This window comes from Narcine bancroftii, chromosome 9 (genome assembly GCF_036971445.1).
Source record: "Narcine bancroftii isolate sNarBan1 chromosome 9, sNarBan1.hap1, whole genome shotgun sequence".
Taxonomy (NCBI): Eukaryota; Metazoa; Chordata; class Chondrichthyes; order Torpediniformes; family Narcinidae; genus Narcine; species Narcine bancroftii.
The window spans coordinates 121,008,376-121,035,303 of NC_091477.1; the positions used below are offsets into that span (position 1 = coordinate 121,008,376).

Genomic DNA, 26,928 nt, shown 5'->3' on the forward strand with positions numbered 1-26,928 from the left:
TTCATACTTCCAAGTCAATTTTTTAAAAGAAACCCTTGGCATTTTATCTTTACATAAAAATTTCCTAACTGCCCTATTTAAATCCCTAAAAAATTTTGAAGGAATTGGAATATGAATCGACTGAAAAAAATTTTGAATTCTAGGAAAACAACAGTGTAAATTTTAAATTTAGACATATGGCAAGGTAACAGGCGATTTCGGCCAGTGAGTCTATGCTACCACATTTACACCAAATTAACCGACATGCTCTGTATGTTTCAAATGGGGGGAGGAAACTGGAGCCCCCAGGGAAAACTCACGCAGACACGGGGAGAATGTACAAACTCTTTACAGACAGCGCGGGATTCGAACCCTGGTCTCCATCACTGGCGTTGAAAGGCATTGTGCTAACCAGAATGCCAACCATGTCCCTGGCTGCCTCACTTTACCAATCACAAAGGAAGGCCCACCTCACTCATCTGCCTTTAACTCTGGATTCAGCCAAGACCATGTGGTGCCAAATCTGCTTTCGATTTCCAAAGGATCTGCTCTCTGTTGGAATGTTGAGGAGATCAGACCCAGGGAATAGGTCAGAGGCGAAGTACCAGCTAGTGAGAGACAACCAAAAGTCTTTCTATCAACTACATATCAGCAGCGTTGTGGGACACTCTTCTCACTTGCCTGGAGGTTGTTGCTTAGAGAGGTAAACATTTTCCCAGGATAAAAGTGTCAAACATTAGAAGCTGTTCTCAACAGGAGCCATACCACCCCCGCCCGCACATTTAAAGGTGGGGTGGGGGGGACACAGAATGATATCATAGAGTCTTTTTTTAATATTCTCTTAATGTCTTCAGAGGAGGGAAGCACAGAAAAAACCAACTAAACTTGACTGCTTCGCGGGGAAGGGGGACCATACACTTTGAGCAGAGCCCTAAGGGGGCAATAGCCAAAATAAAGGTTGATAATGACTAGAGCAGAAGATGTGTGTTTAAGGTGAGAGGGGAGAATTTACAAACACAGAGAGTGGTGGGGATCTGGAATTGGGCAGCGGTGGAAGCACATACAATAGTAGCGTTAGAGGCTTGGAAATGACACGAGATGGATATGCAGGGAATAGAGGGATATGGATCATGTGCAAAGCAGCAGGCCGTGTGAGTTAATAAGGGCATCATGTTCGGCACAGACACTGTGCGCCAAGGAGCCCATTCTAGGTTCTAAAATCACAAGGAGATTATCACCATCCATCACAAAGCAGTTCTCCCGGTTGGCTTATCCCTCCAATGCATCCCTCCATCCACTCTCTCCCTCCACCACTGCTGTACAGTGGCTGTGGTGTGTTCCATCAGCAGAAAACACACTGTTATTTTTTTTTAATTTATATTTAGATGTACAGCCCAGTAACAGGCCCTTCTGTCCCATGAGCCAGTACCGTTCAATTACACCCAACTGATCTACACCCCCAGAATGTTTTGAAGGGTGGGAAGAAACCAGAGTACCTGAAGGAAACCCACACAGACACTACATGCAGGGAGAAGGGTTCTTCTGTGAACTGGCTAACAGGTTATCACTAACATTCATACAGCTGTTAAAGAGAACTATTTATCAATTATAAGATTGCAATGAAAATTATTTAGCATCCAGTAATGTCACCTCTCCAGCTTCCTTAAAATTACAAAATAAACTTTATTTGCCATAAATAAATACAGTGCAAGGTCTTTTCACTTACATCGTGTCATATTTGTTTGTACATTCTGTCGTTGTATCTTGAAGTGTTAACTATTTATAATGTTTGCCCCTAATGAGGCTTCCTCCAAGAATTTTGTTTTTTTGGCTATGGGTCATGGATTTGAACGCAAGAACTAAGAACAGGAGTAGGCAACCAGCCCATCGAGCCTGCTACACCATTCAATGAGATCACGACTGATCTGGCCATGGACTTAGCTCCACTTACCCGCCAACTCTCCATGACCCTTAATTTCCCCTACGCCTTAAAACTCTATATTAAATAAGGCAGACTCGGGCAGAGAATTCCACAGATTCCCCACTCTCTGGAAGAAGCAGTTCCTTCTCATCTCTGTCTTAAATCTATTCCCCTCATATCTTAGTTCTCTTCTCACCTGCCAGTTGAAACAACTTCCATGCTTCTACCTTATCGGTATCGTTGATAAGTTTATATGTTTCTATAAGAATCCCAATAATCTTTCTAAACTCCAGTACAGACCCAGGCTACTCAATCTCTCCGCATAAGCTAACCCCCTTATTACCAGAATTAACCTGCTGAACTTGCTCTGCACTGCCTCCAAAGCCAGTATAGGTGTAGATTCATTCTTCGGCAAGGAAACCAGATCTCCACATAGGATTCCAGGTACAACCTCACCAGGGCTCCGTGCAGTTGTAGCACAACGACCTTGTTCTTAAATTCAACCCCTCTCGCAATGAAAGCCAACATCTATTTTGCCTGCTTGATTACCTGCTGCACCTGCAAACTGTTATTGACTGACCGTTTCTCTCCACGGATGTTGCTTGGCCCACTGAGTTCCTCCAGAATCTTTGTTCACTAAGGATCTTGAGTTTCTCTAGATGAATACTCCACTGTGAATTCTCATCACCCTATTCCTCCTCTCTCTAAGGGGAGCTCTGTGAAATTTTGCTCCCCTCCTGCACTTCCCCTCCCCTCCATCTTGATGAACACATTCTCACTAACTCTCCAGTCTATCATCTTCTCTCAGCTCCTCTCCAGTCCCTTCAGTCCTATATTTTCTATCTCCCCTTCCCACTTTAGTCTCGATGTAGCATCCTGACCTTATACATTGATGGATCATTTCTCTCCACGGACGCCGCCAGAACCATTGAGTTTCTTCAGCTTCTTATTGTTTTTGTCTAGATGAGAGCATCTTCTAGTTAATTTCAGATGCTCCAGTAATGGTTACATTACAATTACTTGGATCTTGCTGAGCAGACATTGGCCACTGGGCTTCCAACAATGTAACTGTGACCATGTTTGAAAAGTACATACTTGGGTCTAAAGTACCATGGGACACATGGAGATCACAGAAGGTCAAAGATTCATGCAGCACGGATCATGCCTTTCAGCCCATCTTGTCCATGCTGACCAGGTTGGCTTTCTGGGCTAGTCCCATTGACCTGAATTTGGTCCATATCCTTCTAAGCCCTGACTATCGAAATGTCTGTGGAATATCGTAATTTTACCCACTTCTACAGCTTTGTGTGGCAGCTAGTTCCAGACACAGACCTCCTTCTGAGTGAAAAAGTTACCTCCCAGGTGGATCTTAAATCTCCTCCCACCATAAACTTCTGCCTCCTATTTGAAGCTCCTTTTCCACTGACACCTTGTCCTAGGAATTAACGGGGAATTAACTGGCTAAGGGCCCAGTGAAAAAGGAAAACAATCAGCACGCCGGCATCAAATGACATCAAACCATGGTGGGGATTGATGGCCTCTACCCCAACTCGTATCCCCAGCATCAGCTGATGTCAGCATGCCGATTAAACCAGTGGGAAAAGGACAACTTCCATCCATTTCATTCCATTCCATTCGAAGATAGACTCTCCAATTCCTGGGGATTAGGTGTTCAGTGAAAAAGCAGTCAGTGTCCTGGTTAAATGTGGCCCAGTGGAAACAGCACAGAGGGCTTCCTATCCCAGGACATTGCACAGCCAATTAACTGGGATGCCAGTGGAAAAAAGAGCTCTGGAATCATCTATCCTGGAAAAAAAACACATGAGCATTCATTTTATCCACTCTCCTTGTCATTTTCTACATTTCTGAAAAATCTCCCTCAGGCTCCTATATTCCAGGAAATAAAGACCCAGCCTATCCTGTAACTCAAGCTCTCCCATCCCATCAACATCCTGATGAATCTCCTCTGCACTCTTTCCAATTTACTGATGCTCTTCCTGTAGCTGGGTGATTAGAACTGCAAGCAGTTCTCCAAGTATGATGCTACTATTGCTTTGCCCATCTGTACCATGAGGGCCCAACTTTTGTACCCTGTAGCCCCTTTGTCACTCTTAAGATGCCATTGGAGGGAAGCAGAAAGATGAGGGAGAGGGAAGGCGAGGCAAGGATTTAAGATTTAACATTTGAAGGGAGTTGGGTGGGGAAACTACAGGAAATCCAATCATGCATAAAACTGGGGCCATTTTCATTATGGGAGAGAGGTGGTGCGGCGATCCGATAAAATACAGCAAAGGATATCGAGTGATAAATGAGGTTTGCATTGAAGTTGCAGCTTTCACGCCCATGGGAAGTCCCAGAGTAAAATGAGATATTTTAATTGTTCGGTACGGTGCTGTTTTACCGGCTTACTCACTCAAAGATCATAGATTCACCGTCAGCAGAAGCAAAGGGAAACCGTCCTTGGTGGGGTATAGAGTACAAACATTGGGACCTCATGATTCATCAGTAGAAGGCATTGGTAAGACTGCACGTTGAGTAGTGTACAATACTCGATCCTTTATCTAGTCATTTAAAATCCAGAAAGCTCCAAAATCCGGCAACTGGGGAGAGAGATGGCAGTGCGATTGGAAGGGTGTGGGGGTGGATATGGCAGCACAATTTGGGTGGGTTTAAATCTGGCTTCCAAAAATCCGGAAAAATCCGAAATTTGGAACACACTGTCCGCCAAGGTTTCTGGATAAAGGATTGTGTACCTGTACCTGGAATCTGCAGAAGTGGCCACAATTCTAACGTTCTAAAGACACTTGGGATGATGTAGGATTGGAAGGGTTTTGAAGGATATAGACCAAATGCAGGCAAATAGAACCAGCACAGAATGCTAACCTGGTCAGCACGGACAAGTAGGGCTGAAGGGCCAGTTCCAAGCTGTTTGACTCCATGACTCAGTGGGCATTGTGGGCCTGTTCAGGATCAGCCCACCTTCCATGGCTTGCAGGGCACGAGGTGATGGACAGACCTTACTCTCTTGTACAAACAAGAAGATTGGTCAAACACTCTCTGAGACCTGAGCTCTTACCCCAGAAAGGCAATTGGAGAACTTGCAACTTCAACTAGTCTTGAGTAATAATGACCACAAAAATGACCAGTTTTTCATAAAAATTCCTCCCAGTTAAATTTAAGTAAATTTAGACATACAGCAAGATAATGGATCATTCCAGGCCACGAGCCCGTGACACCCAAATAGTCCAATTAGCCTACAAACCCTGTACATCTTTGAAGGGTGGCAGGAAACTAGAGCACTTGGAGAAAACCCATGTAGACATAGGGAGAAGGTACAAACTTGTCCAATCTCCTTGTTTGTACAAGAGAGAGTCATGTATGTCCATGGGCATTATAAAATTCATTATTAAAAATGTATTATGTGCCAATAAACTCTCATCTCATCTTATCTCAGGGGGCATCCCATTTCTTCCCAAGGAAGAAGTAGAGACTGCCTAATTAAATATATTTAAGACACAGATAGATAGATTTTTTTGGATTGCAGGGGAATTAGGAAGGTGGGGGAGAGTAGGTAGGTGGAGCTGAGTTCATGGTCAGATCATCCTTGATCTCATTGAATAACAGGCCAGATGGCCAACTCCTGCTCCTATTTCTTATACTCTTATGACATTGGGCAATCATGTTCAACTAACACCAAAGCAATGGGCCAAATGGCCACTGGTTCTGCAGCCTTCCCTCCAATCAGAACCATCACTTCCCTGATTCTATGGTTAATTTTTAGTAAGTCTCCTTATACCACTGCAGTATCTCAAAAAAGGATCTGCAGAATAGAATCTGGCAGCTGTATATTTTTTGCTGTATGGCTCTAACTACTTGAAGCATCGAACCATAGAAAACTACAGCACAGAAACAGGCCCTTTGGCCCATCTAGTCTGTGTTAAACTATTATTCTGCACTGATCATAGTTCCCTCTCATCCATGTATCAGTCCAAAATTTTCTTAAATATAGAAATCAAGCCCATATTTACCTCTTCAGCTGGCCGCTTGTTCCACTTTCCCACCACTCTCTGCGTGATAAAGTTCCACTTAAACATTTTACCTTTCACCCTTAACCCATGTCCTCTAGTTCTTGTCTCATCCAACCTCAGTGGAAAATGCCTAGTTGCGTTTACTCTACCTATACCCAGGTGTTTGCAGGGACTGCTCCTTTCATGACTCTCTTGTTCCCTCCTCCCTCCCCACCAATTGTCCCCTTGGTGCCTACTCTTGTGTCCGCAGGAGATGCTCCACCTTCTTCACCACCATTCAGGTCCTTCTAAATGAAGCAACATTTCACTTGTGAATCTCCAGGGGCCAGCTACTGCATCCAGTGCTCCTGCTTTGGTGTCCTCTATATTGGAGAGACTGGGTGTAGAGTGGGAGATTACTTTGTTGAGCACCTTGGCCCAGTAATAGCTGGATCTCCCAGTGACCACTCATTCAGTTCCCCATCCCATTCCCTTGCTGACATATCTGTCAATGGTCTCATGCACTTCCAGACTGAGACCACCTGCAAACTGGAGGAACAACACCTCATCTTGAGACTGGGAACCCTCCAAACAGGTGACATTAATATCAACATGGCTTTTGTTACACCCCTCTCATTCACTTCTTCTCCCCATCACCTTCCCCCAGCTCTGTCTCGCTCCCTTTTCCCTGTCTTCTTTCACACAGACATAATCAATTCTCACCTCTCCCCTTATCATATCTGACTAGCACCTTCTGTTGGTCTGAACTCCTCCCCAAGCCAGCACTGACTCTATTCTGAGATTTCCTGTTTTTGACTTATTCTTTGCTTATTCCTTGAGGAAAGGCTCAGGCCTGAAATGTCGGCAATATAGCTTTGTCTTCTATCGATGCTGAAAGACCAACTGAGTTCCTCAGCAGTGGTGTTTTTACTGCAATCACAGCATTTGCAAACTTTTGTGTTTCCTTCATAATTTTGTACACCTCTATGAAATCTCCCCTCATTCTCCAATGCTCCAGGGAATAAAGTATAACCTGTTTAACCTTTCCTTGTTCGTCATGTCCCGGCAACATCCTTGTCAATCTTCTTTGTGTTGATATCTTTCCTGTGAGAGTGGGGCTGGATCACACAGCAGCGCCTGTGGCCGCGACCAGCTATCTTCCAGCACCAGTCTATGGTGGATATTCCTCTACGCAAAAACTGGTGTAGCAGGCAGCTTAAAGCCGGCCTCCAGAAACACAAGACAACAGGCGCAGGAGTTGCCACTTGGCCCCTTCCATCCTGCTCCGCTATTCAATTTGATCATGGCCTGAGTTCCTCTCAAACACCACCCAAACCCCCCTGTGATGCTGGGAAGCTCACAAAAGGCTTTTTATGATGTGAAATGCCTAAAAATGTGTTCCAAATGACTGCACTTTAAGCTCCTTTGTCAAGAAGATTATATTTTGTTTTGCTTTGACATTCTTTGTCATTAATAAAATGACGAATGAACAAAGAGAAGCTTGGAGGGGCTCAGCAGGCCAGGCAGCATCTATGGGGCAAAGCAGTCGGCCAACACGAGGACCCTTTATGGAGGGTGGAACGATGAGGTTGAGTTTGAATGCAATGATCAGCCTGCGGATCATTTCTCTCGCTGATCTGCTTCAGCCATTTCAGAGGAATAAATGAGAGCGAGGACAATGACTGGCCACTTGGCACAGGGCACGGCCCTCAGCGTGTGTACGAGTGACGCCGGACTATCTGTTCCCAGGATCTACCTGACGTCTGGGGCTGATGCACCAAGGGGGTTGGGAGTCAGATCCTTGTCCAGTCAGGTAAAGCCCAGATTGTGAAGGAGTATCAGAGACCTCTCTGAATCGCCCTCAATGCTCTTATTTTACAATTCTGATTCAAGGCCCGCCCTTTGTCCATCTGTCAGTTGAGATGGAGCAGCCTGTCACGACGTGGTCGAAAATGCCTTCATATCCACACACTCTGTGAAATGCTTTCCTTATTTAGCAGCGTTTTCTTCCCCCCATTGACGACTATGACGACACCTCGGCCTGCACAGATTGGCTGGCAGCTCGGAGCCCCACTGTATCCGTGGCAACCCAGAGCTTGCCCCGCATTCCGAGATGCCTCCAACCCAAAAGGTTTTACACCGAACACAAACACTTCCCTTGAATCGGGCTGAATGCTTCCAGGAACCTGGAGCTCATTTGTCCGCGAGCCTTTTCAGCTGTTTGCTAATGACCATTAAAGGCTGCCTGGATCTTGCCAAAGACCACAACAGTCCCGACAAAGCGAGAACGGCCCTTGGTAATCGCGGGTCTGTTTTCGATCAGCCCGCCTTCCCTGGTTTCATTTCCATGGTCTGCGGGGTGACCAGAGCGGGAACAGAAAACTCTCTTGTATACAAACAAGCCGAGACAGAGGCAGCCTTTCAGGGCGAAGCACCACACAGGGTAATCACACCACAAGCCAGCAAGCAGGGGAGAGCCCTGCCCCTCCCCATCACCAGAAAGTGGGCACCGGCTGCCTGGACCGTTGCTACCACTCTCGGCTGTCCTGAGAGGGATCTTGTAGGCCGCTCTGGTGTGTTTTTCACTGACCGTAAAGTGTTTGGTGGTCGTGCGGGGTGCGATTCACAAAAGCACAAGGGAACAACAGCAATATCAGGCCACCTGTCCCAACATCATGGTGGCTGACCTGCCCCAGGCCTTCTCTCCTCTCAGAATAGCACAGTACAGGCCCTTCGGCCCACAATGTGTGCCAACGGAAGAAACCTACTCAGCAATCATAACCCTCTCTTCTTCTTGCATCCATGTTCTGTCTGTTGTGTGGGAAGGGTAACAAGTTTGATGGGTTCAAAGAATAGCAGGTCTGGACACAGGTTGAATGCAGAAATAATCTTTATTAAAACACACGCATGGGAATTGCAACAGGGATAAAACATGCAAATATTCTCAATCACACAACACTGTGCAGCCAGTCAGATCAGACTTAATACTACCAACACCAGTAACTGCTTACACACTTACAAGCACAGAACAACCAAGTCACATTGGACTTAACACTACTGATACTAGCAACTTATCACAACCAAGAACTACAATACATGATCTGCCATTCCTTGACTAATGTGGGCATGGCTCAGATGCTATCTACAAGAGTATACAACAGCCCCAATCCCTCTGTAGTACACAACTTACTGACGACACCTCCGGTGTTGTCCACAGCAGGGCTCGGCTCAGGACTGAAGAGCAAAAGAGCAAGATCTACTGCACATGGTGGACTTATACTGCAGTAAGCTGGAGAGTCCGGCCCAGGTAATCACTAGGTGATTAAAGGGGCCAGTGGTCAGTTGTGCACTAATGGGTGGGCGGAGTCAAACCTTGATTGGCAGGTGATGAGACTTACAAATTGGTTCCAAGTGGAGAGGTCACGTGACCCCCCACGATCCACATTCCCACTAGGTTCTAGCCAGACGGAGAAGCCACATGACCCTTCACTGTCTTTTTTAATGTTCCTATTGTACCTGCCTATACCACCACCCCCCAGAAATGCATGAAAAAACTTACCTCTAACGTCTCCCTCAACTTTCCTCCACCCATCTTAAACAGAAGTCCTCTGGTATTGGCTTCTGCCAACCCTGGAAAAAGGTGCTGGCTGGCCTCTCTACCTAAGCCCCTCACCATCTCATACACCTCTGTTAGGTTGCCTCCCTGCTTCCATCACTCCAAAAATGAAATCCCCAGCGGCAGGAAGGATCCCTGCTAAATCTCCTCTACACCCTCTCTAAAGCTTCCATATCTTTCATGTTAGGAGGCAACCAGAATCAGAATCAGAATTTATTGTCATGAACAAGTCACAAAATGTTTTGTTTTGGGCAGCTTCATAGTGCAAAAGTCTATATAAACCATCTCACAAAATAAATAATAATAGTGTATGAAAAGTTAAAGTGAGGCTGTGTCTTTGGTTCACTGATCATTCAGGAATCTGATGGCAGCAGGAAAGAAGCTGTTCTTGTGCTGTTGAGTGCTCGTCTTTAGGCTCCTGTTCCTTTTCCCTGATGGTAACAGAGTGAAGAGGGCATGGCCAGGGTGGTGAGGGTCCTTGAGGATAGAGGCTGCTTTCTTAAGACACCGCCTCATGTAGACGTCCTTGATGGAGTGAAGTTTGGTGCATGTGATGTTGCAGGCTGAGTTAACAACCCTCTGGAGTTTTTTCTTGTCCTGAGAGTTGGCAGCTCCGTACCAGACAGTGATTCAACCAGCCAGAATGCTCTCCATGGTACACCTGTAGGAGATTTTGAGAGTCTTCAGTGACGTACCAGAACTGGACATAATTCTATGGTTCTTTCCCATAGATCTCAATTCCTTGACTTTCAAAAACGTATCGTCCTATTAATCTTCCTCCTATTTGAATATCCACAGTGATACCATCCTCACCCACTCTTTCCTTAGACAGCACTTTCTATGTGCTGGGGAGTCCCTTCCCTACATAAGGAGCTGGGAGTTTGTAGGTTTGTAGGTTCAAGGTCACATTCTGGTGATATCAGGGACCGCAGACACCGGAATGTGGACCAAAGCTCTAGCCTGCTGGAGGAACTCAGCGGGTCAAGCAACATTGTTGGGGGATATGGGGAAAGGGTTGGTTGACATTTTGGGTAGAGACCCTGCATCAGGACTCAGTGATACAAAATGTCGACCATCTCTCTGCCTCCACTGCCTGATCTGTTGAGTTTCTCCAGCAATTTGATCTTTTCCACCTGTACTTGGACAGCTGAAGATATGATTTCTCCCACCTCGAGGAAGTGTTTGTCTGTTGCAAAACCTCTTCTCCCTCTGAGTTTTTAAACCAAAGCCTGATCTCTCAATCGGAGTCTCTCGGGCATGAAATCGAGATCCAGGGGGCACTATTGATTTGTGAATTGTAGAGGTCAGTTATTGCATCTAGGGCTTCTGATGTGGCCTCCTCTACGTGGGAGGCTAGATGTAGACTGGGAGATTATTTCATTGACCCCCTTCACTCTGGCCATTGTAGCAGCAAGGACCTCCTAGTGGTCAACCATTTCAGTCTGTACACCATTGCCACACCAACATGGGCTCATGTACAGCCAGGCTGACACCACCCGTGGGTTGGTATAACAACACCTTATACTCCACCTCAGCAGTTTCCAATCAGAGGGCATCCGGATCAACTGCCTATTTCCTTTATTCCTTCCCCAATCTCTTTTATTCCCCTCATCACCCTGACTCTTTCCCCGTGACTGCCACCAGCTCCCCACCCTTTCCCTTCCTTCCTCCTATCAGAGAGAACCTTTCTCTCCCCCCTCCCCTTTTCATCTCCCTGTTCCTTTCTTTTTTCCCTCTCCCACCTACATTCACCTATCATCTTTGCTTCTCCTCCCTCCCTTCACCTTCTTATTTGGCCATCTGCCAGATTTTCGGCACTCCTGAAGAAGGGCTCAGGCCCAAGACGTCTCCTGCTGTCCTTGGACACCTCACGACCTGCTGTGTTCCTCCCAGCACTTTGGTGTACAGTGCCACTGATCAAAAGAAAGGCAACACATTACTTATTTAGAAAATTTATAGCCCAATCAAGGCCCTTCAGCCCACAGTGTGGTGCTGACATTATAACCTTCTCTATCTGCCTGGAATTTCCCGCCTGCACAACATTCAATTTTTCTTAGTTCTATGCACCTAATAGTCTCTTGAAGGATCTGACTGTACCTGCCTCCACCACTGTTGCTGGCAGTGCATTGCATGCACCCACCCCTCTCTGTATGAAAAACAATTACACCCCCCCCCCCACTCCATGTAAGCACCATAAATCTATCCCTCTTCATGTCAGCCATTCAGCCACTGAGAAAAAAGCATCGGGCCATCCTCACGAAAATGCATAAAAAGAAAATGGTGGAGGTACTCAACAGGTCCTGCAGTGTCCATGGAAAGCAAAGGACAGTCAATGTTTCGGGAATGTCGACGTCCGGTCCGGATGAAAAGTTCTGGCCCAAGATGTTGACTGTCTGTTGCCTTCCGATGCTGCTGACCCACTGGGTTTCTCTCGCCCTTTGTGTGTTGCTCCAGTTTTCCACATCTTTGAATACACGCACCACCAGATTCCAGAGCTGCTTCTTTCCTGCTGTTATGAGACACCTGAATGAACCTCTCATGAGCAATCCTACGGGCCATAGGTGCTCTGTGGTTTGTAAGGGACTGCTTAAAGTGATATGCGAGTGGGGAAAAAAAGGTTGACAAGCTACTGTACTAGAGGAATGGTAGAGGTGGAGACAATTGCAATATTTAACGTACTGGAGAGGTGGGGACAATGACCCTGTTCAACATACTATTTAAAGATATTGAGTGCAATCCTGGTTGCTCTATTAAAGGACGTGAAAGCTTTGGAAAAGGTATAAAAGAGATTTACCAAGATTCTGCCTGGATGAGAGGATACAAGCTGTAGGGAGAGGTTGGGCAAACATGGGTTCTTTTCTCTGGAGCGTTGGAGGATGACGTGAAATGATAGAGATTTATAAATATTATGAGAAATATTGATAAGGTAGACAGTCAATTCTTTCCCCCAGGGCAAAAATGTCATATATTAGAAGGTGAATGGTAAATTTTAAGAAAGATGTGCAGGGCAAGTTTTTACACACAGAGTGGTGGGCGCCTGGAATGGGCAGCCAGGGGTAGTGGTGGAAACAGATAGAGTAGTACTATTTAGGAGGCTGTTACATAGATGTGTGAATATGCAGCAAGTGGATGGATGGGTATGGATGGTGTGCAGGCAGGAGAGATACACAAACTTACTGAAACCTCTGCAGGCCACACAGCATCCACAGGTTTCGGGTGTGGGTCCTCCGTCAGGAAAGATGATTTAGCATGGTGGTTATGACCTGATGACCCGTTCCTGTGCTGTACTTCTCAGTCTTCTATTCTCTGCTTCATGAGGTACATGGAAAAGTTTAGAGGGATATGGGCCAAACACAGGCATTTTGGATGGATGACTTGGCTGGTATGGACCTGTGGAAGGTTCTGTTTCTATACTGGGTAACTCCATGATCGCGCAGAGAGTGATTGCTCTGTGGAACTCGCTGCCAGAGCAGGAGGTGCAACCAGATACAGTACCATGTTGTAGACCAGCCATTCTCAACTATTATTTTGGCTACAGCCCCCTTGGGACTCTGCTCAAAGTTTATGGACCCCCTTCCTGTCAAGCCGTCGTTTAGTTGGCTTCTTCCGAACTTCTCTCTGACTGACTACAATAAAAAAACATTAAATTAATTAATGAATTCAGTCCGTGGGCCCCCCCCCCCCCCTTTATACATACTGTGGCCCTCAGGAGGACCATATGGCCTCCATTGAGAATGGCTGTTCCAGAGGCATTTAGAGAGAGACACTTGCAGTATAGGGATGAGCCTTGTCAGGACCTGGTCCTGATGCTGCAAAATGGGATTGATGTAGATGGGCATAAACATTGTGGACTGAAGATTCTATTTCTACACTGTATAAATCTCTGATCAAGCAACATACACCTGCTCCTGATTTGTTATACGTTTATACAAAAAAAAGATCCTCATTGAATTGGGAATGTGTAGCAGACTGAAGGGGCAAATGGGTCACTTCTGCACCTCACTCTGTCTCACTGTGAAATAGGAGACCCGACCACGAGCTCGTTTCAAATCTGTGAGATCGTGCTGTGCATGAGTTGGTTGTTGTGTCTCTTACCCAACAATGATGTCTAGATTTAAGTTCAAGTTCAAATTTATTGACATTCGATTGTACAACTACAACCTGACGAAACAGCGTTCTCCGTTCCTCAGGGCAACACACAGCAAACACGCATACAGACATAACCCACATACAGACAAATGATACATATGCACAGTTCTTGTATACTATGTAAATATTAATATAAATATTATTTGTAAAATAAATAGTAGAGTCTCAGAGGGTTTGTCTAAGCAGTTCATCAGTCGTTCAGCATTCTCATTGCCCGTTGGAAGCTGTTCCTCAGCCTGGTGGTGCTGGCTCTGATCCTCCTGTATCTCTTTCCCGATGTGAGTAGCTGGAACTGTGCAGGATGGCAGGGGTCTTCACTGATGTTGTGTGCCCTCTTTAGACAACTATTCTGATAAATCGCATCGATTAGATTGGATAGGAGACATAGTGCATTGACCTCCCACCTGATGGTCTACAGCAGGGGTGTCAAACTCAAATTCACAGAGGGCCAAAATTAAAAACTTGGACTAAGTCGTGGGCCAAACTAAATATTTATTGAAAATTTTCAACAACATCTGCATGTTTTCTCTTCTTTCAACATATGTAATGTTAAACTTTTTCTTATTTAAAATAAATGTTTAATAATAGTTTTGGTTAAACTCTTTCCAGAAGAAGCATTAACAAATGAGAAATAAAATATTCAATAAATAATATTTCTCTATAGCCTTTAAGCTCCTTTTAAATGTATTTTTTTTCACAAGCCAACAAGTCAAAAAAATAACAACTTGCTTCAATGAAAATCCAATCTTTCAACTATGAACAGTCCAAAGTTAACCAAAGAAAATATGAATCCAAGCTTAGCTTGCTACACTGTGATTTACTCTGATGCACCTGGGTCTAAACCAGATACTTGGCATCTCTTCTTAAATGCAAGTTCATCAAACTCTGGGGTCAGAGTTTGCCTCCCACCTGTCTTGAAAGGTCCTGTTTTCTGTCTTTCGTTTGGCCATTTTTTGTAAGGGGTTTATTACATGTGAGTTAGGCGACAGGTCGCAGATGTTAATGAAAGTAAACAGAGGAGATGGGGGCGATTAGCAGGCTGACGGGCTGGCGCCAATGCATTTGCAAAGCATTCTGGGATTTGTAGTATTAGCTGTGCATGCGCTATACTGGCGCGGCGGCCAGCGGGCCAGCTCTAATACATATTTGATATGATCTTGCGGGCCTAATATAATTGTATCACGGGCCAAATTTGGCCTGCGGGCCTGAGTTTGACATGTGTGGTCTACAGCAACTGTTTTGCACCATGAAACATTCGGGCAGGTCACTCTCAATAGAGTTCCTGTAGAAAGTTGACAGGTTGGTGGTTGGTAGCCTTGTCCACCTCAATCTCAGGAAGTGAAGTCGCTGTTGCAACTTCCTGACAAGTGAGGAGATGTATGTCCACAATAGGTCACTTATTTAGTGGACTCTGAGGAACTTAGTGCTCTCTACTCTCTCCACTACCGAGCTATTAATGTGTAATGGAGTGTGGTCATCCTTGGTCCTCCTGAAGTCAAAGATCATCTCCTTCATCCTGAGACTCAGGTTGTTACTCTCGCACAAGTTCTTGGCTGTAAAACCTTTGGGGAAGTCCTGAAGCAGTAAAAGGTGCCATAGAAATGCAAATCTTTCTTTTTGGATGCAGCTGCCAATCAAACCAATTAGCCTGAAAATGAATCACATCAGGTGATTGAATGAAAACATTTGCTCAGTCTGAGGCCCAGCAAGGACACAATGAATCTACAGGCAGACCCCTGTGCTGTAAAGCTCCTCAGTTCTATGATCCAAACGACAAACCTCCGTCTGAGGACAATGACAGCAATCAGACCAGACACGCCCAGCCCATGCGTGGAGTTGTGAACATCATTCACACACCCCACACCCTGGTTTAACCCCTTGTTGGGTTCAAATAAAAAAGGTTTCAAAGGGGATTTGATGTGAACATTTTTTTTACTCAGAGAGTGGTTGCTGGGTGCAACTTTCTGTGAGAGCTGGTGGTAAAGTAGGATATAATCACAAGATTTAAGATAAGCGCTTAAAGAGGGATATGGTTCTAATGCAGGCAAATGGAATTGGTGTGGATGCACAAATAGACCAGATTGGTCCAGAGATGGAAATGGCTTAAGCAGATCCAAGATCAGGAAGAACTGCTCCCCTCCATCACAGAGACAAGTTGGAATCAACACGAGATCTCAACTCATTGATATGCTCTATCAATAACTCCAAAGCCATAGAATGAAGAACGAAAGGCTTTGGAGTTATTGATAGAGCCTATCAATTTATTATACATTACAATTAGCTGGCCTGATTCCAAGTGCTCGACTGAGGACAGGGAAAGGGAGGTCAACCTTTATTCCAGGGTCACGAGGGGAAGAGTTACCAGGGAGCAAGTCATCAGTGGAGGACGGGCCAGCTACCCACTGACAGTCACATATTCACATATTCGTATCACCACACACATGCCAATTAATTTTAAATTTCAGAGGTCCCTTGGAGAGAATCTAGTTATATAGCACAGAAACAGACCCCTGAACCTATAAAGTCCATGCTGTCTGTCTGATAACCACCAAGGCCCTTTTCTCATTGCTACCATCAAGAAGGAGGTACAGGAGCTTGAAGTCACACACTCAACGTTACAAAAACAGCTTCTTCCCCTTCACCATCAGATTTCTGAACCAATGAACTACAGACTACCTGACTTTTTCTCATTTTTTGACCTACTTATTTTTTTAAATCTTGTAACATTTGTATCTTGTTCTGCACATTTCACGATGCATTCCTGGCAATAAACCTGATTCTGATTCTACCTGTCCCATTTAGCCACACTTGGTGCATAGCCTTCTGTGCCTGGAAGATTCAGGGGCTGTCCAGATTCTTCTCAGGTTGAAGTTTACCTTATATGTACCACACTGCATTGATGAAGCTTGTTTGGTGTGTGGTCTAGGTGAACATCTTATCCATAGTAAAGCAAGACACAGTGCAGAAGTGCAGAGTTACAGAGGGAAATCAGTTAGAACAGAGCAGAAGCTGGTGGAGCCACCACCGAGTCAGGGAGAGATGGAGCACAGGATCAAGTCCTTCATCCCTCTGGTTCTCACCCAGTTTCACTCCACACTTGTCCTACTATTCCCATCAACAACCCACCCCACTCACCTGCATGTCATTGAGGTGTAGGAGGAAACCAGAGCCCCCGAGAGAAAACCCACATATTTACAGGGAGAATATGCAAACTCCACATAGACAGCTCTGTAGGTCAGGATTGAACCTGCATCACTTCAGCTGTGACTCCACCAGCTGTGCTCCTGGGCCTCTAATATCAGCGCAAACCTTAACAATGATAATGAGATTATTGTCATACACATTGAACAACGTGCATATGCACCAAAATTCTTATGTCCTGTATCGAACAGGTACTTGTAATTAATAACTATAATATAGTAAACTAATTGAATTAAATTAAAAGAGACAATAAATGCATAAGATATATATATAAATATAAAGAAATTTGAAATAGTGTATGCAGTCCTTTTGTGATGTCGGAACAGTTCCTGATTAATGTACCAAGGAGAAGTTCAGGAGTCCAATATCTGTTAGGAAGAACCCTGGGGTGGTAGTCTTCAGGCTTCTGTACCTTCTGCCTCCAGGTAGCTGTAAGAAGTGGGAGTGACCAGGTTGATAGCGGTCCTCTATGATGTCGGCTGCCTTCTTGAGGCAGCGCCTCACATGGATGACTGCAGTGGATGGAAGGTCTGAGCCCGTGATGGACCTGGCTGTGTTTGCTACCTTCTGCAGCCCTCTGCCTTCCTGGGCATTTCAGTTGCCAAATCAGGCTGTGATGCAACAAGTCAGTATACTTTCCACAGAGCGATGTGCAAGGATAAAATCAAAGTAAGACAGCTCAGAGACCGACCTGCAAAGGAGAGTGATTTCCAGTTCTCATTGAAGGGGAGGGTTGACTTCAAAGGAACTTTGGGACGATCAGGAGTTCTTCGGACAGTGAGAGCTCAGACTGTAGCTCGTGCTCAGCCTGCTGGCTTGAGGAACAGAGGAGTCATGCCAGCCAAAGCCTCAGGGTGGTGCTGCTCCTCCTCTGTTGGGTCCGATCCTCACCATCGTATGAGAAACTAGGTGAGCTTGTCTAGGGCTGGCGTCAGTACTGGGGCTTAAGCTGAGAGCTGTGGAGGGAAGGAGTTGAGGGGGGGGGGAAGCAGAGACCCTTTGTATGCAGGGGAAGAGGTTTGACTTTTGAAAAAGAGTCTGGCTACTTTTTGCTTCAATTTTTTATGTAAGAAATAAATTTAAAAACTAGATTTGGATTCATCAAACTCCCTCGGGATAATTGAGTATCCACGATTCAATGGATTAGTTCTGAACTGTTAAGAAAATTGGTCAAGATTCCTGCCAACATATCCATCATATTATAGCTTGTCGCATCCTATCTCAGGTATTTATGATATATTGGGATGGACTCTGCTTCAATGTTCCTTTCCATAAGGAATTCTTGGTTCCCATCACTTGAGGAGCGAATCCTACTTTCCTGCACACTTCCCAATCTCTCGATCTGTCAGTGACTTCTTTCCTGAGGGAAATAGGTCCTTTCTGGTCACCTTATCTGGCATCTCATAACTTCCTGCAAAGAAACCTATCCCTGCCAATTTTAGTCTCTCTTCATAAATTCATTCAATCTGGTCAGCATCCTTGTAGACATGGCTGAATCTGCTTTAGAGCAATCACATCCTTAATGGAATGTTAAGTCCAGAGCTGAGCACACTGCAGTTAGATTGGTTAATGGGTTGGGGGAGGTGATGGGTGGGGGAGGGGAGATTGGGAACTGAAGGAAATGTCACGAGCAAAGGAAGGTTTCTCTGTTGGATTGGAAGCTGATTGGGAAGCAGTCCTATTAAAATACGATCAACCAGAGAATTCCCATGGGGACTGTATCCCTGACGTACAAATCCCATCACAATTCCCTTTCATAACCAGAAGAGTCCGGTCAAATTTCAGGAGTGATGAAGTCCTTCAGCAGAGATGGAGGCCGTTCAGCCCACCACATCTCTGCTGGCCATCAATGCTAATTTTATTCTTCCATCATTCTCGTTAGATCTTACTGCTCGTGTATGGACTGGGGACAGTTTACAATGGCTGATTAATCTGTTGACCCATGCGTCGCTTGGATGAGGCTGGAAATCGGTGGACCTGGAGGAAACCCACGGAGGGGGGGGTTGCTGGGAGAACGTGCAAACTCCACATAGACAGCACCGATGGTCAGGATTGAACTGACTTGCTAGAACGGTGAGCCTAATCTACAAGCCCGCGCTGCCCAATTGCATCCATGTGACCAACTAACCTACTAATCCCGTACGTCTTTGGAAGGAGGGAGGAATCTGGAGATTCCAGAGGAAACCTATGCAGAGACAGGGGGAGTGGACAAACTCTTTACGTACAGCAGCGGACTCAAACTCGGGTTGCCGGCACTATAATAGTGTCATACTAAGCACTATGTTAACTGTGCCATAACTTGGACAACGTGGACAAATAGGGGTGAAAGGACCTATTTCCATCTTGTATCATCCTAAGCCTCTATAATTCTACCAGGAAATCCATTCTTAAAAGTGAGGAAATTATGTTTCAGTTGTATTGGGGTCAGGTTAAGACCACATCTGGAGCACTCCAAATTTAAGGAAAAACATAGAACATTACAGCACAGTACAGGCCCTTCGGCTCACCATGTTGTGCCAACCTATACAAACCTACTCAACAAACGAAACCTTCCCTACCTCGCACCCATATCCCTCTATTTTTCTTGCATCCACATGCCTGTCCAGGAGTCTTTTAAGCACCCCTACTGTACCAGCCTCCACTATCACCCCCGGCAATGCTTTCCAGGGAACTACTAATCTCTGTGTAAAAGACATACCCCTGACGTCACCCTCACCATAAACAGATGTCCTTGGGTATTTGCTATTGTCACCCATGAAAAAGGCACTGGCTGTCCACCTCATCTATGCCTCTCATAATCTTGAGACCTCTATTAAGCCACCTCTCATCCCTCTCTCCAAATAGAAAAGTCGCAGCTCTGTTAATCTTGCCTCATAAGACCCATCCTGCAATACAGGTGACATGCTGGTAAATATCCTCTGCACCCTCTCCATAGCTTCTACATCCTTCTTGTCATGAGGCGACCAGAAGTGAACATAATGCTGGAGAAACTCAGCAGGCCAAATGGTGTAATTTATATTAGCAAATATAAATACACATAACCAATGTTTTTTACTTGAGCCCTTCATCAAAGTACGGAAAAATCTCAATGTTGATACCATCTGGTTGGAGAGGGCCCAGACAGAAAATCAAGTGCTGTTACTCCACTTTATGGGTGGTCTTGGTGGGTCAGTACATGAGGCCATGGACAAACATGTGAGCATGGGTGTTGGGCGTAGAATTGAAGTGGTCGGCCACTGGGAGATCCCTCTCACTGACGCGGACAGAGCGAAGGTGCTCAGTGAAGCGATCTCCCAGTCTTTCTGATGTAGAGAAGGCCACAAAGGGAGCACCAGTTGCAGTAGATGACTCTCTCAGATACATAAATGAAGTGTTGCTTCACCTGAAAGGACTGTCTGGGGTCCTGAATGGTGGTGGGGGAGGAGATGTAACCACAGTGACTTTAGTGTTTTACTGAAGTGTGGTCTAACCAATGTTTTACAGAGCTGCAACATTACCTCAATGACTCTTGAACTTAATCCCTGACTAATGAAGGCCAGCACACCATAAGCCTCCTGAACCATCAACCTGTGCAGCAAGAATGTTTAAGCATTGGAAAGCGCACTCAATCATGAATGGGTAGGCTGTCTTACAAAGAAAGTTTGGTTTGCCAGGCTTTTGTTACAACACTTTAGATTTCGAGCGATATTGACAAGGTGAATATGGAGAGGATGTTTCCTGGAGGGAGAATTTAGAAATGCAGTGGTGGGGTGGGGGGGGGGGGGGGTGTCACTGTTTAATGAGAAAGGGGTGGAGACATTTAAGGCTGAGCTCAGGTTTTTATCGCTGAGAGAGTGGAGAGTTTTTGACACTTAAACCTTTATGGAAGGAGAGTCACTAACGATTTTTAAGACAGTGGTGGGTCTTGACAAGAAAGGAGGTTGGAGGCAGATGGAACGCAGACTGCTTCATAGAACCCTACAGCACAGTACAGGCCCTTCGGCCTGTGATATTGTGCTGACCTATATGTTCCTACCACAAAAAAAGAAACCCTCCTTATCTCATAACGCTCTATTTTTCTTCCATCCATGTACCTCTTTAGGAGTCTCTTAAATGCCCCTAACGTTTCTGCCTCCACCTCCACCCATGGAATGCATGGAAGCACCCACAGCTCTCTGTGTAAAAAACTTACCCCTGACGTCTCCCCTAAGCTTCCCTCCCTTCAGTTTGTACAGATGTCCTCTGGTGTTTGCTATTCTTGCCCTGGGAAAAAGATGCTGACTGGCCACCCTATCTGTGCATCTCAGAATCGTGTAGACCTCGATCAAGTCTCCTCTCATCCTTCTTCGCTCCAAAGAGAAAAGTCCCAGCTCTGCTCACCTTGCCTCATAAGACTTGTATTTTCCAATCCAGGCAACATTCTGGTAAATTTCCTCTGCACCCTCTCCATAACTTACACATCCTTCTTGTAATGATGTGGCCAGAACTGGACACAATATTTGTTATTCCAAACATTTTATCCCCCTGCTCCAAATGTTCAGGAACATTTTTATCAAGATTTTTTAAAACTGAGAAGTGGAAAATGTGTATGTGTGCCGACCATCCCCTCCCCTCCCAATCTCACCTCCGTTAACTTTAATTTATCCCATGTTACTTGCTCTTTACGTGCATTTCCACTTAATTAAATTGGCCTTTTGCAGCAATATTAAAACTGAAGTATTTGGTGAGTTTAGCAGATTAATGGGTGCCCGGCGCTAACCTAAAGTGGATCTTTTTTAAGTCTATTATTAGCTAAAGCTTATGAAACTGCTTCATTCCAGTGGTTTGAGACGAAGTCTGGGTCCTAGACTGATGTGTTTTCTGTGTCCAGATCCACTCTTTCTCAGTTTTAAAAATAGCTCTTCACAGCATATTGGATGTTCAGTTAATTAGCTGTTCCACTGCTAGACCATAAGAGCAGCCCATTGTCATTGCTCCACCATTCCATCATGAGCTGATCCATTCTCCCACTCAGCCCCACTCCCCGGCCTTCTCCCCATAACTACTGATATCCTGACAATCCATCTTCCCTAAATACACCCAACGAGCTGGCCTCCAGACGTTAACCATTCTCTGGCTAAAGAAATTCCTAGCATGTCTGTTTCAAATGGTTACCCTTCAATCCTGAAGTTGCACCCTCTTCACTAGACTCCCCTCCAAGGAAATCAACTTTGCCACATTTACTCTGTCCAGGCCTTTCAACATTCAAAATGCTTCCATGAGGCCCACATAATTCTGCTGAACTCCAAGGAGTGCAGTTAAACGTTCCTCTCATTCCGGGAATATGTTGCAGTTTATATTTCCAATACTCATTTTAAATTTTTCTCTCTTTCCTTGGTTTTTCAAATCAAGTTTATTGTCAACTGATTGTATGAGTACAACCCGACAAAACAACATTCTCTGGCCCCTGGTGCAAAACATGCAGACACGCAACCAGACTTAACACATACAGGCAAACAATACATATGCAAGACAAGTATTTTATCAGTAAAACAAAGAAATAAATATCATTTTGAGCAAATGAGAGTCTCGGAGGGTTAGTGCAAGCAGTTCCTTTGGTCGTTCAGCATCCTCACTGCCTGTGGGAAGAAGCTGTTCCTCAGCCTGGTGGTGTCAGCTCTGAACCTCTTTTATCTCTTCCTCGACGGAAGCAGCTGAAAGATGCTGTGTGCGGGGTGGGAGGGGTCCTCAATGATTTTGCCTGTCCTCTTCAGACAATGATCCTGGTCGATCACCTCGACGGGGAGGAGGGAACCTCGTTTTTTTAAGAACCTTGTTCTGAAAAAGAGCACTTTAATTTCTGAGATTTAATGTGACATTTTAAGAACAAGGTTCTTATCCTCTGTTATCAGACTCTTGAATGGACCTCGCATGAATGAAAAGATGATCTTCTGATCTAACAGGTATTACCACATCACGGCCCTTGCATTATTTTGATGAGAATTTCTCTTTAACGCTATACTGTACTTGTATTTTTGCACTATCCACTGTACTTAGGTGTGGTTTGCCTTGCCTGGATACCACGTCAAAGAAAGTTTTTCACTGTATCTTGGTGGAGGTGACAGTAAACTAAGAAGAGGGGACTTAGACCAATGATTAGGCATGATAGCATTGAATTTAAGTTCTTGGGCTTCACTGTTTCAGAGGATCTGTCCTGGACCCAACACATGAATGACATCATGTCAGCACCTTTACTTCTTCTGGAGTTTGCGGAGGTTTGGTATGACACCAGAAACCCTGGCAAATCTCTAGAGGTGTGGTCAAAAGTGTGCTGATCGCTGCATCAGAATCTGGTTTGGGGAACACCAATACCTCTGAGCATAAAGCCCTCCTAAAGGTAGTGGATGCAGTCCAGGACATTACAGGCAAAACCCTCCCCACCATTGAAAACATCTACAGGGAACACTGCTGTCAGAGAGCAGCAGCGATCATCAAGGACCCACACCACCCAGCACATGCTCTGTTCTTGCTGCTGCCGTCAGGAGAGAGGTATCGGTGCCACAAGACTCACACCACCAGGTTCAGGAACAGCCACTCCCCCTCCTCAATGACAAACTCATTCACAGTCTCACTTAAGGACTCTGACTTGTGCACTTTATTGATTTTTTTCTTTTTTATTCTCTCTGTATTGCACAGTTTGTTTCCATTTGTTATCTGTTTACAGTTCTTTTATTTGTTTACATGTTTCCGCTGTGTAAAGTTTATTTTTTGCCCCACTAACTAGTGGTGATTCTTCAGTGACCATTGGAAAAAGGAATCTCAGGGTTGTATGTGATGTTATGTATGCACTCCGACAATAGACCTGAAATCTGAAATCTAAATGGTAGAGCAGGCGTGATGGGCTGATTGGCCTCCCCCTATTTTATATTTTCATGTTTCAAAGTAAGGTGCAGAGAGGTTGGCGAAGAAGAGCTGAGGGCCAAGAGAGGCAAGGTGTGATTTTGAAGCTTCATAAGGCACTGGTGAGGTGTTACAGTTCACGAGGTACAGTTATGGGCTGTTTATTTAAGAAAGGATGTGGTGACATTGAAGAGGGTTCAGAGAAGATTCACAAGAATGATTCCTGGAAAGAAGGGATTAGCAAATGAGGAACGTTTGACAGCTCTTGGAATTCAGAAGAATGAGGGGGACCTCATAGAAGCATCTCGAATGTTGAAAGGCCTGGACAGAATAGATGTGGCAAAGTTGTTTCCCATGGTTGTGGGGTCCAGGATTGAAGGGCACCCTTTAAATCTGAAATACAGAGGAATTTCTTCATCCAGAGAGGGGTGAACCTCTGGAATTTGCTACCACGGGCAGCTGTGAAGGCCAAGTCAAGGCAGAGATAGATAAGTATCTGAATAGTCAGGGTGTTAAAGGTTATGGGAAGAGGGTGAGTGGGAGAATGGATCAGTTCCTGATTGAATAGTGGAGCAGACTTGACAGGTCTACTTCTGCTCCTGTTATGAATGGCAGAACTGGTTCAATGGGCTGAATAGCCTCCTCCTGCTTGTTGCTTTTGCGTTTGCTGGCATTGCTGCAATAGCGAGACATTTAAAGAGAGATTCAAGGTGGCACGGGAGATTAATGGAATTCTGACTGACACTTGGCTGCGAGGAAGGGTTGAGTGACAGTGAGTGATGAACAAGTAATATTGCAGCAGCCTCCTGACAGTGAGGAGAGACCTTGGCGGGCGTGTGCAGCCAAACTGTCTGACTTACAACCCAAGTGTCTGGTCATGGCCCTCACCTCTCTGTCTCGACAGTATTAGGATTAACCCCTTCAGCCACAGTCTCCTCTCCTCGCTCACCACCAAGACGCCATCCACGCTCCACTGCTGCTGAATAGAAGATGTTTGTTATTAACATTCCCCACAACCTCCTACTCAAAGGTGAATTCATCTAAAATGAATTAGCGCAGCCCCATTCAATGAAATGGCGGGCAGCTTTTCCCTTCAGCTAATCCGCTTTAATAACATTTATGATTGCCATTAACACAATATGAGGAAAATAACACAGATCTGGCAGTGCTGGAAGAGGCCGTTAAACCGCCCAGGGAGATTCCCAGTTCAGGAAGTTCGCTGCCTTTCAGAATACCGAGAGAACCCTTGCCTCTCCCTGAAGCAGCAGCAGAGGGGGCCCTCACTGATTCAGGCAGCCTTCTTTACTCATGGCACTGAATACAGGTGTTGGCCTGTCGTGTTGACCAGACCAGACCTGTAGGAGGAGAAGTAGGCTCTCCAGCCGATCAAGTCTGCACCGTTATTGAATCATGAACTAATCCTTTTTCCCACTCTACTCCACTGCCCAGCCTTCTCCCCATAACCTTTGATACTCTGACCATTCGGATATCGACCAATCTCCGCCTTAAATACACCCAATGATCCAGCCTCCACAACTACCTGTGGCAACAAATTCCACAGATTTACCCCCCTCTGCCTAAAGAAGTTCCACCGCATCTCTGTTCTAAGTGGACACCCTTCAATCCTGAAGTGGTGCTCTCTTGTCCCAGACTCTCCCACCGTGGGAAACAACTTTTCTACATTCACTCCGTACACACCTTTCAACATTCAAAATGTTTCAATGAGATCCCCCCTCATTCTCCTAAATTCCAATGAGTCCAGGCCAAGAGCTGTCAAACATTCCTCGTATGATAACTCTTTTGTTCATGGTATCATCCTTGTGTTGGCCATGGACGACATTGGCAGTATATGGTGAATGTGCCAAATAAATCGGAATTGGGAGGCTTCAGCCCTATGCCAACTACCTTGTAATCCACCCTGATCATCTAGTCGTAGCTCAGGGAGGGTGTCAGCATGCTGGCACTTGGGAAGGGTGCTCCAATTCATGGAGCCATTCACTCTGAATGTTCCTGCTGTGAGCTGATGGGTTTCCCCCCCACCCCGGGGTAATCTGGTCTCCTCTCCTCACATTCCATAGAGGTGTGGGTTGGTAGGTGAACTGGTCACTGTAAATTGCCCAGATACTTTGGTAAAGGGTAGAATCCTGGGGGAGTTGATGGACTGGGGGAGAATACAGATTAGTGGCTCCTGCTGGCCATTGGGCTGAAGGGCCTCTTTCATGCAATATTACATTAATTTCCAGTCAACTCTTTACAGGAACAATGTAGAGCAGTGGTTCTCATCCTTTTTCTTTCCACCCTCATCCCACTTTAAGTAATCCCTATGCCATCGGTTCTCTGTGATTAGTAAGGGATTGCTTAAGGTGGGATGTGGGTGGAAAGAAAAAGTTTGAAAACCACTGTTTTAATCGTATCTAATTGCGGTGGTGAACCCGAGCTCCTCGTTCCGGACTACTGATAGGATCAGGATGCTGGCACCACCTCTGTCCCTTTGGGAGTCCTGCTCGCCTTTGGCACCCTCATGGATCCCAGTCCTGATCTTTGGCTCCCGTGTTTCAATGAGCCCGTGGCCTGATGTGAGTCCTTTTCCCACTGAGCCCCTCATTGGCCCACAGCTGTGGTTCCCTACACTGTAGGGGACAACTCCCTCAGGCTTCTTCTCTGTGGAGGGGAGGGAAGGGTGATTTCACGCTCTGCTGCTTCCATGGAACACACAATCCCTCATGTCCACTGCCAAGCATGGGCGCAACCATCTTGGTGTTAAGATGTTTAACAAAACGCACTGTCTGCCCTTCTGCAGGCCGATTAAAACCTGCACAAAGCTGACGGCATCAAGACCAGGCTGTAGGATGCTTTCTGTGTCTCCCAGGTCCACACAAATGACACAGCTGCTGTTCCTCTTGCTCCAGAATCCTCGCCATTTCATTATATAAGAGATGGATTGTCTGGATAGCATGCAAAACTAAGCTTCTCACTGTATTTCAATACCCACAACAATAAAATAATTAATGTCTTCATTCCTGCACCTGCAATCGAAAATGTCACACCCAATAGTAAGATCGTCTACTTGAGCAATTATTAATTGGTTGTTCATTAATCTATTTTTATCATCGCCAAACATCTTGGTGCTTCACAGGAGGCTTTCAAAGGAAACTCGATGTGGAGCCACAGATGGTACATTAAGAATTGGGTGTATG

The 26,928-nt window shown here is 45.4% G+C and overlaps 1 protein-coding gene across 4 annotated transcripts in view; it reads left to right on the forward strand.

Annotated features, from left to right (window-relative positions):
* LOC138742739 (salivary glue protein Sgs-3-like) overlaps positions 1-26,928 on the forward strand; it is a 69,473-nt gene that overhangs the window by 18,472 nt on the left and 24,073 nt on the right. For all 4 annotated transcript variants that reach the window (XM_069897545.1, XM_069897546.1, XM_069897544.1 and 1 more), the window contains exons 3-4: positions 18,756-18,946; positions 20,357-20,491. The gene's annotated coding sequence lies outside the window, so the exon portion shown is untranslated. The remainder of the gene's footprint in view (positions 1-18,755; positions 18,947-20,356; positions 20,492-26,928) is intronic.